Consider the following 13,300-nt stretch of genomic DNA (forward strand, 5'->3'; position numbering starts at 1 on the left):
TCTTGAGCGCGCACTACGGAAATATTTAAAGAAGAACAGCCACTACGGAAGAATTTTGGTTTGGAGTCGTCTCAAAACACTATAATCGAAAACAGTGCAAAGAATAGCTGGAGTAGATAAAGACGCTCTTGAAAAATAGTGAAATCCACTGGATCGTTAGAAAGATGAATCATTTACAGGTAATTCCGCAGTACACCCTTAAAACTTCGGACACTTCTTGAAAGCTTGCTTAGAAAAGAACTGAAACTGCCGTCAACTAGGGATGAAGTTTAGCACGCATACGAAGAAGACTTGGGAGAGAGCAGTTTTCATTATGCTAAAATCCACGTACGATTATTTTTTCCTTTCAGAGAAGCTTGTCGCCTTGGTTCTATTAAACTGTAGCGCTGGCATCCCTTCCTTGTCGTTTTGTTGGGAAAGCGCGTTTTATAGCATGGATGTGAACATGTATAAGTGAGTGATATGCCAAGCAATCAAGCTCCCTAATGGTGTAGCTTAAAGCTGCGTCGTGTTGTTGACTGTACCCTTCAAAGCCCAGAGTTACAGCTATTCCAACACATTCCTAGTTCACGATTTGTTTCATTCAGCCTAACTTCCCCGATAACAACACCAGCTAGATCTGCTTATAACTAACCATCTCCTAACATCGCAAGAAGTTATACCGAACGCAATTTGCCTATTGTCGACATACCTAGGCTTTCTTCTATTTTGTAATTTGTTATTGCTGGTGGCCCAATAAGCCAGCTTGGACCTCCAATAGCAACGCATTGCCCTTTTCACTATCATACAGAACTCCCCTTAGTATTTCGTTCTTTCCGTAGTTGTAAATTGCCATGGTATATTTTGCTTGAACTCAAGGCAATATATAGCGCCACATAAGTGGTGTCATCTGTGAGGAGTACTGGGTTTAGAACGACGTTGCATGTTTGATATCTTTGGTGAAACTACGGATGCCAGAAGTATTCCTAATACTATACACTAGACACACGCTTTCGAACAAGAAAGAAGCATTATAAACACGTCTGATAAGAGGGGCATTCTTTTACTGAGTAATATGACCGGTACATATAAATTGTCTAACTTGAGAATGCGAAAGACGAAAATTGTCCTGCTGATTTAGTCGACGCCACAACAGTGATAATGAGCAACGTAGGCGGAATTTGTATAGTTAGTGCATAATAGCGGCACTTTTACTTGTTTATGCAGAGCAGTAATAGCCCGCTTTCTTAGCATTCCACCAAACAAGCTATGTGTAACATATTACAAGGAGTAGGCGAAAAATTTTGACAAGCTTGCGTTGGTGCAGCTGAGTGTCACGTGGCATTTTTCTGATGCGGGAAGTTGATCTGTATAATTGCATAAACTAAATATGCGTAACGCACCAGCATAATCTCATAAAATTACGCTTATGAACACATCACACAAGAAATCAACATTGAAGAAAACGTACAACACCGTTTTCACCGCAATTCAAGCACAGCTTATCTTTTGTACAGCGTTTGCGCAAAGTTGTTTTCTTTTTTTGAAGAAACTTTATCTCGAAGATGTATACAAGATACGGTACCGCTACACGTACATTCCATTGAATCACAGTAACCTCTGCTGTGCGCCAGTGCGACCGAGCGCCCTGGAAGCCTCTAAAAATCAAGAGTCTATCCCCATCTATGTAATTTTAATATATGCGTATAAACCGATGTTATGCTGTTATCCCTTGAAGATAACCTGGCGTTCGCTTTGTACAGACGATGGACTCTCATTCACGAAGGTGTTTTCACGCAAAGTCGTCGCCCAGCCAACCCCGTTTCCCTTAATATAAAACGAAATGTCAACCAGAGTCGTGTGACATTGCAAAATCATTGCTCAAAGATCACTGACCCTGTCACACCTTGCCGCCAAAGAGGATCACGCCACCAAAATGTATGTCGCCTTCTGTCGAAATCCGAAACTCGGGGCAGTCTGCTCGTCCGGTGCGGTCACCACAAGACGCATGCCCATTCTTACAGAAATGCCTAACTTTATATTTCATATTCCGGCAACCAATGTCTTATACCATTTATCAGATCTAGATATATTCTACTATATCCGGCGTAAGCGTTGTAGATAGGAATGTTTAATAACTTGTTCATAGCGAGAAGACTTACGTTCATTTCCCACTTTCTGCACCAATCTAGTTGGTTTCAAGGTGTTACACATGCTAATATTTTATTATTGTGCGTCTTCTCTTAATAATTATGTCTTAAATATTTCTCATATGCATTAGACGATATTCTGTCGTGTTCATACAAAAAATTCATATAGTTAGCTGTTTCTTGTATGCCAGTCTTCAGAGCGCTTTGACTGCCAGCATACCCACCCTTTGTAATTTCCTCGGTATATTTTTGGCAATGTACTCATTCAATGTCTCTTGAGTTTGTTCTTATGCTGCGTTTAGTCTTTTGGCAGAGTTTTTTGGAAGCATGCATATATTTTTTCGAAGTCGCCGAGAACGTCATGGGCCATTCTGATCCCCGCAATCAGCCCGCGGAAATTTAGTAATCTCTCCTGCCTGTCATACGCAGAGGCTATCGTATGTGTTATACTTTTTATCGTTGTGGGGATGTTTCGCTCTCGTCCACATGCGCGCGGACGCTTGCTCTGCGCCCTGTTCAAAGTGCTTTTCTCCGCACGCGCCTACATGATTGATTATAATCCTCTGAATACCGCTGTGAAGCGGGGGATTGTCTACCGTGGACCCAAAATTCATGCAACAAATTTTCTTTTTCGCCTATGTTTATAGGATAGGCCCAAATACCTACGGGAAGCGTCAAAGAGTAGAGTACTGCGCATTAATTAGTGACCGGCACACTGCCCCAAATCTATAACACTCTGCGCTGAAGCTTGGAAGCTCGTGCAGCTGTGATGGGATTCCGTACACTGCGTGGGAAAGACAATGCTCTCAGTATGCGCTCGTGCTGGTGGCATGGCCTGCGACCAGGTCATGATAATAAATTTGTCGAAATACAAACAGCCAATGTAAAAAAAATTATACGCTGAGCATGAGGCGATAATGTATTTTGGCGTCAAAGAGGATGGAAAGTCGAATGCCCCTTTGATTGTCCGAAATCATGAACGACGTTCTTTGTTACCTCTGGCAACTTGGAATGACCAACGGACTCAATCTGTGCCAAGGCGGCTAATTAATATGAGTGTTCGCGCAGGATTACTTTCACGCTTATACAATTTCCGCTGCGCATACTGTGTTTGGGTTCGCTTCCCTGCAAATGTTTTTCCACTTGCTGTGCACAGTGATGTTGTGGAGAAACGCAAATAGTTGGCTTTTTCATTTGATTCAATGTACGAGGCAGTACGTGTATACTGCAAAAATTTTTGTAGTATGCAATACATACAATACGTCGACACAAACGTACTAAAAAAGAACTATTCGTTGCATGCTCGTTTTTGGCAAACGAGGCAGTCTTAATAGTGTATGTGCGCGAGCCAGCTGGCAAGATAACTTCATGGCGAAAGAGCGCAAGAAAAAGCACCGACGAGGGAAGACCACAACGACCAGTGCGCGTCTTAGCGTTTTTCTATCGTCCGTGTTCCTTAAAAATTAAAAATAGGGTTTTACGTGCCAAAACCACTTTCTGATTATGAGGCACGCCGTAGTGGAGCGCTCCGGAAATTTCGACCACCTGGGGTTCTTTAACGTGCACCTAAATCTAAGTACACGGGTGTGTCCTTGTTCCTCTAGCGCTGTTCCAGTATGAAGTGCGGTCTTGAATTCTGCAAGAAAGTTGCAGCAGAAACCATCTTCGATAATTATCTAAGACAGTCCGAAGCATTTCTCCCCTGCACTTGGCGTCAGGCCAAAAAAATTAACTCGCGTCTTTCCGGGGAAACGCTCGCTCGAGTACCGCCATATGCGCGGGCCACGACACCTCGACGACGTCCGATCGGAACCAGACGCGGTTGCAGAGGCTACGCGCCGCACCAAATTCGTTTTTGCACAAAGCGTTTTCCGAAAGTACGCGTCTGCGTCCCGCAAGTGGCGGTCTTCCAATCGGAGCCGCCTTGTCTGGGCGACCTGTGCGGTGACCGTTCTCTTGGCGTGTTGCTGTCCTTCGGCCGTGCGTTGCTTCTCCTCTTGCACGAACTGCACCGCCACGGCATATTTCGTTGACCAGTTGCATCGCTTCCTGCCTCACCATCTTGGTGAGCATCGCAGCAGAGGGTGACCAGGGCACTGTTGCAGTTTTTAAGGACAACAGAATTGGACAAGCCACTGTAGCATGAACAGCTGTTCATAGTGCTGCAGTGCTACTGTGCTGTGTGGTGACAGTGACCGACTGTGTTTGTATATCTGTGCTCCTTTCTTTCTGTATCTCTACTTTGTTATGACTTTACCTCCGCCTCGCCTGGTTGCCCAGCGTAGAGTAGCAAACCGGATATTGCCCTCTTTCCTCTGTCTCTTTCTCTCTGTCGCTTACCTCTGTAATCTTTGTCGAGCTGTTGCACTCTTCGACTACTCTTGCGCTCGGCAATTTCAAGACTTCATTGTCATATAACATAGCGCAACCGAGCCATGTGTATTTCTGGCGCGCACAGCCATACGTCGATTGGAGCGTTGAGGGGCTCAGCCAGTGGAGCCAGCAATGGAACGGGCGCGCGGCGGCGCGCCCACATCGGCGACAAACTCTATGACCTTTGACAGCTTCCCGTTTTCTGTTGGCTGACTGGGTAAAGAAATGCGTGGAGGTTTTACAGAATGCTCTTTTCCATGCATAGAAAGGCCAGCGTGTGTGACAAGAAATAAACCACGGTTCCTCGTGTTGCTCTTCCTTTCTTCAAAAACGCCGATCCTGTGCGCATTGTGTTTGGGTAGTCAGCTCTACACGCTATCTACTGGCTGCTGTTAATGGGGATTATGAAACTGTATGCGAACTATAAGAACGCAAGCCATGCCTAACAACATACTCTCCGTTGCATTAAATGTGCTGAGTCGGACGTGCAAACGTGACCATTAATCTAGCGGGTAGTGTTCATACCACTAATGTTCAACCAAGAACAAGAAATTTCCTTCCGCGAAAACAAACAAACGCAAAATCCTCCGTGCAGGGACACCTTTCAAATGCGTCTAGTGAAATCGTGCTTTGGATGGAGTCAAAGCAGAAAATAAGAGCAAAAAACATCTTCGTTTTAGAAAAAAATAATATTCACCGCAGCTTGGGTTTGCCGTTTCCCCGTAGGACGATAAACTCGGTTAAATTCAATTTTTCCCAATACTTTCCCTTCGTTGTGGCCGATAAGAGTTTGGGTATTGCAGTGTTCTTAAACCAACGTGCAGCCCTAATTGAGTCACGCGGAACGGTGCCGCAACGGTCAAAAGTACCGCGAGCAAGGCGAACGACAGCTCAGTTCCTTTCCCCTTTTACGATTCACCGCTTCACCGAACGTTTAATGCGAAGCGCAACCCCCTCCCCCCGTCTCCTGGCCAGAAAGAAAAAAAAATCGGATTGAAAATCGATTTCAGGCGTTCACGTCTCTGCCGGTGGAGAATGAGTGCTTTTGTGTCCTCGGCGGACTAGGGGGTTAGACTCGACAGAGATAACGTACCCACACCACACACACACAAAAAAAGCGAACATTAAAAACGAAATACTCTAGCTCGGCACATTTATATGAAGACTGCGAATGCTGCAGTCAGCATTTTCAACGCTCACTGTTCGTTTGCATTTCTACCTGCGTGGGGGACCAACTCAGTGCCGCGGTGATAATTATTTTACTTCGCTGGTTTGGGGGCAGTGGCAGTTCTTTTCAAACGACGTTGAAATTTTGCTTCGCTGCTCGGAACTTCCGTGTCTGGACAACGTTGTAGCGCCGTTGTTCCAGTTCGCCAAGCGCAGCTGATACAGTGATGCAAAGTAGTGCATACTGTTATTCAGAATACTTATCAGATTTCGTTTCTTTTTATGTTGAGTAACTCCTCCCTCTATAACTATGCTACAGAAGGCAGACATTAGCTTTAGTGAACATATTGATTTTGTCAAGATTATGAGCAAAAAAAAACATCTTTTTTAAGTTTTTGTATACTGTTTGACGTCAAGTTTGATATACCTTGCAGTGCATTCAAACTTTTGAGAAGGAATCAAACTTCCGACATTTTATTTTAACAGAAAGGCACAGTTGAACACTTCCTGAAATGCCTTATTTCTTGCTGCCACGGTGACATCATCTTGAAGGTTGCTGCACGGAATTGTTACTGCGCTATACCTGTGAACTGTGAACAATAGAAGGCCAAGCGTGTGATGCTATGCGATTGTACGTTGGTCACACAATCAATATGTGCTTCGCAGCTACGATGAAAATTAACCTTTTACTTTCTTACAGAAGCAGTTTAGTTGTTTAATTACGCGGTCTTCGTGGTATGCATTGAACATAATGAGTAGTGCATCGCAGCATCGATAGCATATACAAAGTGAAAGCATAATATGGAAAGTCAATGAAAAATAACACACCTATCGTAAGTAAATCGATGAAAGTAAATCAATGAAAAATAGCACACCTATCTTATGTGTAAATCGGACTACGCTTCATCCAGTAAAAAGAGTAATATTGCAGAATAGTGATAGGAGGGAAATGTGGCTGCGGCAGTTCAATTGCTACAACGAAAGGTACGTGATCTTGGGGCTCGATTCAAAATCAAGCCTTTTGTTCCCCCTTCCTCTCACCCTTTCTTTCCCCGGTTATTCACAAAGAGTGTCTGGAACCTGACAGCATTGACGTCAGTAGGTAGCATGTGATGGTTTATCAGGCATGTGCCTACTCACCTGATATCACGTGTCGCGTGACGCCATCGAGTAAAAAAAAGGAGGATGTTCTACACTCGCTCACCATGGCTCGGAGTGGCACTGACTAACGCTCCCATGGCTCGATCAATAAAACACAAATAGCTAAGTTAGTGGACGTATTGACAGTGCAATTTGCAGTGCAACGCGCGCGTTTTGCGGAGCTTCTGGCTTCAGTTTCCACCGCCGACAAGTTATCTTTTCGTCCTCGTTTATTTCCCTTTTCTTCATTACTTTGTACATTGCAATTTCAACTACAGCTAATTTCTCGGATCGTTTCCTTACCTTCATTGTCTGTTGGCTTTATGTTACCATGATTAACAAAATCAAGTCCCTCGGTTCTCCTTCTTCTCTCTCTCATATATATATATATATATATATATATATATATATATATATATATATATATATATATATATATATATATATATATATATACATACATATATAGATATATACATACATATATAGATATATACATACATATATATATATATGTATATATATTATGGAACAGGCATTTGATCCTTCTGTTTAATGGGTTGTGCTCCTAAAATGTTTGCTGTATTTCTTAATTCTCTATGATAAAGTCAGTCAAGTTACAACTCTATTCGTGCAATGAAACTGTATTAATGAATAAGATCAGTTTTAATACGGATGATCAATGCAATTTTCAGAACAGAGCAAATTTACGTTACTGCCACTGGATCTGGTATTAGAATACAATCGTGTACACTAATTTGAATGGCCGTTAAAAAAAGAAAAGAGCTTGTTTACATTATAGCGGATCCACAGATTACGGCACCTTTCGCGGCCCATGTGTTTCACTAGGAGAGTGTGACACACCATCACTTCTATTACTGCATATCATTAAATTTTGATGGTTTTGTACTTTTAACTTTCCTGGAACTAATTACTAGCAGAATAAGCCGTGACGTGCAAAAAAGAACCTCGCTTGGAACTCACAGTGTTCCCACGAGGATTGATGAGTATTTAAGAGGGAGAATTTTCGGCTTCACCTCAAATCCCTGCGTCATACAGAATGTCACAGTGGGAATTGTGGGCCATATAGGCGGGATAGCTGGGCGCGTTGCGATCGATGGTGAGCATTGGATGGTTCGTCTGAATTCAAAGCCGTCCCCGCAGCTAGTCCGTGTCGCGTGCGTTGTGACGGGGCCCTAAGCACTGCCGTACTTGGTAAGCCGTCGTCGCGCTGAACAATCGCCGGCAGCATTTGCAAGAACAGGTCCGCCTTTAGCTAGCCACTCTTCTCCTTACATTTAAATATGAATCAGACGTACGTAATAAGAAACAGTGGCGCACTCGGGGATGTATAGTTCAAGAACTTAGGCTGCACAGATGTGTGCCAGATTGAAGTGTGTTGGTATGGCACGCATCATGTTGCAAGGATGTAAAGCGCCAAGTGCTGAGAACGAGAGGTAAATAATCACGGAGGACTGTTTGTCCCTATCTGTGGCCGTTTTATTCTTACTGTTTCACTCTATACACCGTTGTACCCACTGTCGTGGCCTTGTGGCGAGGGCTTTGCCTTGGTTGAGGGCGCGACATGAGACCCCCGTTGCAGCGGCCGCATTTCGACGAGGACGAAATGTAAGAAGTCCCCCGCACTGTGCATTGGGTATGCGTTACACAACTCGAGGTTGCCTAAGTTATTCCAGAGTAGCGTATTACTGCGTCACTGATAATACTGTCGTAGTTGGGCACATAAAGCTCCCAAATTATTTAATTTCTAGAACACAATTGTCGCATAATATACGACACCGAAAGACTTTTCAGGCAATATACGTCTAAAGTATAGACATCCTTGAATATGGCAAGAACTGTACGTCGTTGATCAGAATTGGCATACTTGTTCTTCCTGGGGTCGAATGTTCAAAGCTCCTTAATATGTCACTTTCTGAGAAGCTTGTCATTGTGCAATTTTGCGCTGAAGAAATTGTGGGCCATTACCATACAGTATAGATGCACGTTTTCAGAGATTTTCGACACCCATGGCCGGATATCATTCCTGGAACGATTTTCTTCCACGTTCTCGTCTGTCACAGCTTGAAAGGACATTTTCCAGTGTACATAATATTGCCTATTTTAGTTGCCACCTGATGAAAGGGCCGTCTCTCCTGACATATTTGTTTACACAGCGCACAGGTTTCCTAACAAATTCACATTGTTTCCGCACAGGTAAGGCTGAAATATCGCGAAGTAGAGGAAGGCGTCGAGGCTGAAACGAGTTCTGGACACTTTACAAGACCACTTTGCCATATTACACTTGCATTGTGCAGTAAATACAAAAGGCGATATACTTGCAATCGATAGCAGAAGTAGCAAGTATCCAATTAAACTAGAGAAGTGCGTATTTACGCCCAAGCACCGGGTGCGCATATGAAAGGGCCACTACTAGAACATGACGGCTGATTTTGAAGTCGTTATGAATACCAGACGTTCACCGTCCAAAGTTCTATATGAGAACAGCACAGTGCATGATGCAGCGATAAGTTCATTTGGATAGCTGCTCGATCAGTTGCTCTTTGTGTTCACGTTGCCCATTGTAGGCATTTCAGGTTAGTTGGGGTGGTTCTGGCTGCCAAACAGGCTACACTTCATAGTCATCGCGCTGCTAAGCTCAAGGTCGTGGGTTCGATGCAGGCCCCGGCGGCTGCATTCTGATGGTGGCGGAATGCACGAGGGTTCGGTTACCGTGCCTTTTGGCGCACAATAATCAACCTTAGGTGATTATGCTATTCCGAAGTCCCCCGATACGGCATGCCTCATAATAAGGTACGTAAAACCGCAGAATTGTCTTTTTTTTAGCTTTCGTTGTTATTGTAGTGCTATTAGGTTCTTATAATTGGATGCATGATTTCAATAAAAGCGGTTGTTTCTGCAGTACCTGAAGCATAAATTCGACACATATGGTGTGCCAGCTAACGTCAGACAAAATGTCCAATTAAAAAATAAGATTAAAAAGAAACACGGTGTGACACCCGATTTTAAAACGATGTTTGGCCGTTAGACGTGGGTCGCTCGGAGGTCTTAAAATGGTATCTTGCACCATGATTTTCTAACGCTTCCTTCTTTTCGTGGAATGCCTTAGATAAAGTCAGCTGCTACAGAATGTGTACGTATATACTATCCAAAATGAACGTTCGCCCGCGCCAAATATTCATTTTACTCGTACGTTTTCCGCCGGGGTCCGGCTTTTGTCAGGGCGAAGGCCGGTCGGAACCGAGACTGCGAGGCTGGATCTCCGGCACAGACGAAGTCCAGTGCCCGGCTTATACGCCGTAATAAAATAGCATTTGCACACGTTCATTTAGATAGTAGTCACAACTATATATATATATATATATATATATATATATATATATATATATATATATATATATATATATATATATATATATATATATATATTGCTACGGAACAGCCACCACAGCGTGGCTGCACTGAGGCGGACGAAGACGACGTGTGTGCCGGTTTGATATAGCGTCGCCATTTTGGCCTCCGTGAGCTTACCTGTAAATAAATTGTAAGTAGTATTCGGCTTCAGCTTCACGCAACATTAAATTGGTGGAGGTGCAGGGTATATATATATATATAACCACGTTTGGCCGCCTAACAAATGTTATCGCGCAGCGCAGCACGCGCCTGCATGTAAAAGAAGTTTCTGGAATGTTATCGATGGTTCCGTGCACTGTCTTTCACCGCAACTTGTGTAATCTGATTGCATGTATGCGCGACGCGAATAGTGTAGAACTTTGTGGAAGACACGCGGGTCCCATCGGTTAATCTGGGACATTTGATGACTGATCTATAAAAGCCGACGCGCTTGACCCGCTGATCAGATTTTCGACCATCGCCGACCGTGTTCCCCGCTATCGTTTTGCTATAGGTGTAGCCTGTTTTCTGGGCACAGGTTTGCCCAATAAAAGTTAGTTTTGTCTTTCACAGTATTGCTACTGCGTTCTTAACGTCACCACCACGTGACAATATATATATATATATATATATATATATATATATATATATATATATATATATATATATATATATATATGGTTGAACGAAAGGAAAGGAAACTGAGCATCCCAATTTTTAGTCGAAATCATAAGAAGCCCACAAGAAATGACACTAATCGGATCGTGAAAGGAAACTACCTTTTTGTTTTTTTTACTTACTTGAGCAGCAGAAATTATAAATAACGAAATATGAAAGTGGATCAAAAACAGCTGGCTGCAGATCCACAGAAAAAAATAACACAGTTTAGTCTCCGGCTTTGCTCCCGGGCTCTGAAATCCAACTTTGAGAGCCAATTCACATCACAGAGCTTGCGTAGCGTACAAACTGCGCTAAAATTGAGGATCACGCTTCGAAATCACTGGCTAGGTATTTTTCGCTAAGGCAAGAGAACCAATTTACAACAGAGGCACGTCCTACCTGCTTCTTTTCTGGGTCGCATCTTTTAATGGTTGTTAGTACGATACACAGTTCCAGCGACCAGTAAACAAAAGAGTTGGCGAATCTTGAGGCTCTTGCTGCTGAAAGCTGCAAGAGCCTCAGGATTCGCCAACTCTTTTGTTTTCTCCTGCCGTTGTCCAAAACTCGCTGTCCAGAGAAGAAATATTGCGGCCCCCATTTGCTACACGGCGTCGCAGGGACAGCGTTGGCATCGCCGTTTGGCCGACACCACGATTCAGAAATGTGAATCTGTTCCCTTGGCTTCGGTCTGCAGCCCTTAAACTTTGCTATTTCGGAGGCCTTTCACGAGCAAGTGTGAAGCGCATGGAGGACGTCGCAAGCGAGCGGAAAACTGCTCTCGAGAGTGTACTTGTGCGCAAAAGTGCTGAGGCGTCGGAGCTCTCGTGATTTATAGCGTTTCAGGACTCCCCCCCCCCCCCCCCCCCCAAAAGAAAGAACAATATTAGAATCGCAAGAGTGCCCTAGTCGTTTTGAAGCGCTCGCTGTCTCAATGCTTGTCTCGCGGGTTTCTAAGTCATCCGCACTTTCGCCACTGCCATTCCAAGTTTCCTTACGACGAGTTCCATCTTGTGGGTTTGTCGCGATGCCGTTTGCTTCGGTGGGACCGGAACAAGTTTGCACGGCCATTGTTCACTCTTTCGTGTCATTAAGCGCTGACTGCGGTGCTCGAGCAAAAAGGCAGATTTGCTCTCGTTGAAAACGTGGTGGCCGGGTGTAATTAGACTGTATTTCAGTCAACGAAGGTGAACAGTTTGAATTAGGGGCTGCTTCTTTTTCCATATCTTCCAGCGAAGTGCACTTTAACTGGAGCACTTGAAGCCAGCGTAAAGCTCTACGACCATAACACGTGTGCTGCTCCCTTTGCAGTTTTACTTAGATATACATAAAAGAAAAATAGCATTGAGCCTGACATCTACGAAAGCTTAAACGACAACAGATTTTCGTCTCGCCAGTTAAACGGGAAAAAAAGGGGGTTTCAAAAGGCGAAGCAGGGTACAAGATGTGCAACGAGCAATATGCATCATTTTTTTAGTTGGCCGTAAGCGAAGTTATAAAGAAAGTAACAAAAATAAGCAAAGAGGAACACGGCATGCTTTCTTCAGATTATGCAACTACGGCCTTGATTAACGAGTAAAGCACGTTGTTTTCTTTCCTTGTCCTCTCGTGTGTTACTGTTCTATGCAAAGGTCGAACACGTTCTCGTTTGAAGCCTTGTACAGTTTCTGCTTCATCTTGGCCTATGCTTACGCATACAGCTGTGCGCATTGCAAATGAGCATCATTTCAATAATAACTGCATAACAGCGGCTGCGGGTATTGCGGGGCAGGGCTGCAGAAACAAACGTTACAAAAGAAAAAAAAACAGCCTAATAAGAAATCTGCGTGACGTTTACCAAGCTAATTGGGCTCGTTCAACTAAGCGAAGAACACTGAGGGCGCATGGGAGCGAAACATGTCCCATCGCTGCACGCCACGCGTAAGAAGATGGTGCGATAAGCCTATGCACTCAAGCGTTTAAAAATAGGCAATAAAGGCGGTACCGTTTATCCGCAACCCTTATCACACTTGCTTGTACTATTATAGCGTCCATGACATGGGTGGGCTCGTATTTCAGCGCCTGATTTCACAAAGATTTCTGGCATAAAAGGACGGCCCGTAGTAGGCAGACACGTACGCTACTATGCTGTTAAAGGGGCCGTGGCCTAATTGCCAGTCGCTGCCGATTTCTCAATCGGACCTAATTTAACTGTGAACAGAAATGAACGTTCGCCTATACGCCACATATTCTGATAAAACCATACCAAGCTTAAATGTGACAGCAATGCAAAAAGAAAACATGATGGAAGGAATGAAAGTATCGTATTCAGTATTTCTTTAACTCTTAATACCTATCATTGTTTGTTTTATATGTCAATATGAGGGCTGAGAGATGACAGCATGCCGTGGTATGAAACTCGCGTGATCAAAGCAAACGTG

General features: G+C 43.8%; 1 protein-coding gene across 2 annotated transcripts in view; it reads left to right on the forward strand.

Moving 5' to 3' along the window:
• LOC142579899 (cell adhesion molecule Dscam1-like) overlaps positions 1–13,300 on the forward strand; it is a 204,079-nt gene that overhangs the window by 25,168 nt on the left and 165,611 nt on the right. The gene's annotated exons all lie outside the window — the stretch shown is intronic.

This window comes from Dermacentor variabilis, chromosome 4, assembly GCF_050947875.1.
Source record: "Dermacentor variabilis isolate Ectoservices chromosome 4, ASM5094787v1, whole genome shotgun sequence".
In the NCBI taxonomy this organism is placed as follows: Eukaryota; Metazoa; Arthropoda; class Arachnida; order Ixodida; family Ixodidae; genus Dermacentor; species Dermacentor variabilis.